The sequence below is a fragment of the Arachis ipaensis genome, chromosome B09, assembly GCF_000816755.2.
Source record: "Arachis ipaensis cultivar K30076 chromosome B09, Araip1.1, whole genome shotgun sequence".
Lineage (NCBI taxonomy): Eukaryota > Viridiplantae > Streptophyta > Magnoliopsida > Fabales > Fabaceae > Arachis > Arachis ipaensis.
The window spans coordinates 54,627,927-54,630,541 of NC_029793.2; positions in this window are offsets into that span (position 1 = coordinate 54,627,927).

Genomic DNA, 2,615 nt, shown 5'->3' on the forward strand with positions numbered 1-2,615 from the left:
ATTAAATTCAGATTCTTATATATATATTTTTATTATGATGAAATATTTTACATAATTAAAACTATAATTTTAGTAATTTATAAATAATGAAAATTATATATATTTTAATTTGAGTAATTGATATTTTTAACTTAATTTAAAAATAAAGTTTAGTTAATAATTTATTATCGAGCTAGATATCCACCGATATGAGTAAATATTGGTACTTTTCGGTGAACTTAGCTTTGCTAATGCTTCACCGTATATCTTTTATTGTTATGTTGCTAATGTCATTTATATTAGAAACTCATATATATTATTACTTGTGTTTTAATATATCTAACTTTTAAAGTTATCCGTTTATAACTTGTATAACTTGAATCGTTGACTCATCAACTTAAATGAGTGACACCCAATCCCCTTTATTAATTACATCACATAATCATCTATCTTAATCCCATTTTCTTCCTTTATTCACGAAACCAAAAGAAAAAGAGAGAAGTCAGATAGTTATTACTTGTGTTTTAATATATCTAACTTTTAAAGTTATCCGTTTAAGATATTTATAACTTGAATCGTTGACTCATCAACTTAAATGAGTGACACCCAATCCCCTTTATTAATTACATCACATAATCATCTATCTTAATCCCATTTTCTTCCTTTATTCACGAAACCAAAAGAAAAAGAGAGAGAGACCGTGAGTCAGATAGAGAGAAAATCACAGAACCTTCGACCTTCTGAGCTTATTCTTTGAGCTCCGTAACTCAAATAAAAAATCTAAACCAATTAAAGTATTCATATCTTCTTCCTCTTCACGTTGATGTCACTTTTGTTTGGGAAAAATTGATGGTGAAGTCTTCTCCCTCCCTTGGTGGTTCGGCCGAACAATGCATTGGAAGGAGTAACCGATTTGCGACGTTTTCTTCTTCGATTTCTCTTTCAGAAAGCTTCTTTAGTGTTTCAATTTGGTGGCTATCATATAAAGGTAGAGTTTAATAATTTTGTAATAATTAAATATTTTCTTAATGTGTGATTGTTGATTGAATGTTTGTGGCTTAAAATTGAATGATTTTGTGTTTGAATTTTGATGAAATATTGTTGATTTTATGCTATATGTTTCAGTTTTGATGAGGCTGCTAAAATTGATCTGTTGTGGCTTGATTTAAGGGATATTTTTAAAATTAAATATTGAGAAAATTGATGAGATTTGGTAGTTTGAAGATTAAAGTGAAAGCTGAAAGAAATTGGTACCTGAAAAGCTTGAAAAAAACTTGATTGAAAGTCAAATAGAAAACTTGAAAGAAAATCAAGGAGTTTGGTTTTCTTAAGGAAGAGAATGTCGCCAACACTTAATATATTTTAAGGATAAAATGATAATTTAAATAAAGATTGACGTTAAATTACACTACAAGAAAAAAGGCTATGGCCACACTTTTTTTAGGGTGGCGATTAATAGAGATTTGGCTACATTTTTTCCTACTACGCTTTAAAAGCATGGCAAAAGGGGTCAACGGCCACGTTTTTATTAGGGTAGCAACTGATTCGAGATTTGGCCACGCTTTTTTTGCCACGCTTAAAAAGTGTAGCCATAGAGAGAAACAGGCACGCTTTCAAAGCGTGGCAATAGGGTTTTGTTATTAGGGCGTTTTAAAAACGTGGCCGTTTCTTACTACTGTTTTGGCACTCTTCGAAAGCGTGGCCAAAAACTTCCAAAAAAGAAAATTACAAAGTCGTCTCTTGCTTTGAAATTCTAAGTTACAATTTACACATTACTCTTCCAGATTAGTCTTTCTCCTTCTTACAATTGCCCTAGCTCAATTCAAAAAGCCCTCTAGGAAGATGAACACCGTCTTCATTATGCCTCACGAAGGAGATTAAGCCTAGCTAACCCTAACCCTGTCTTCATTGTACCTCACCGTACCCTAACCCTCTCTTCATTGTGCCTCACGAAGAACCCCTAACCACGACGAAGAATCCCTAACAGCACTCTGCGAAGAATGTCGCCAGTCGTCGGCACTCGCAATGCCTCCGTCGAAGAACCCCTAACCCTCCTTTGAGTTTCTTCTCTCTTCTCTCGCCATTCTCACCCTCAAGCTCACCTAGTCTCACCTCTCTCTCGGCTGGTCTCACCATCGACCTCTCTCTATCTCTCCGGTTTATCACTTTTCTCGCGGGTGTTTCAGACTCAAGGTCGTCACGCTCTATCACCATCACTGCTCTGTCACAAGCGAATCGATGGAATTCGACCCGATCCCAATTGGTTCCTGGTCGAAAGAGAACCAGATCATCTACCAGCAGTTGTTCAATTACGCTGATTCAGGTATGCCAAGTTTTCAATTATTTTAGTTTATTTAATTTTTATCTTTTGGTGTTGCTAATTATGGTGATGTTTGTGTTCAAAAATTGATGAATTTGTACTGTGCTTTTTCTCTATTTTAGATGGCGATGGCCGCATTACGGGGAGTGATGCCACCAAGTTTTTTTCCATGTCCAATTTGTCTCACCAGGATCTTAAGCAGGTTTTGTACTTTTTGTTTTTCATTGCAATTATTGATTCTAATGATAGTGGTTAGTTTTAGCTTTACATTTTATTAGTTTTGAACTCTCTAGCTTTTGATTATATAGATGATGGT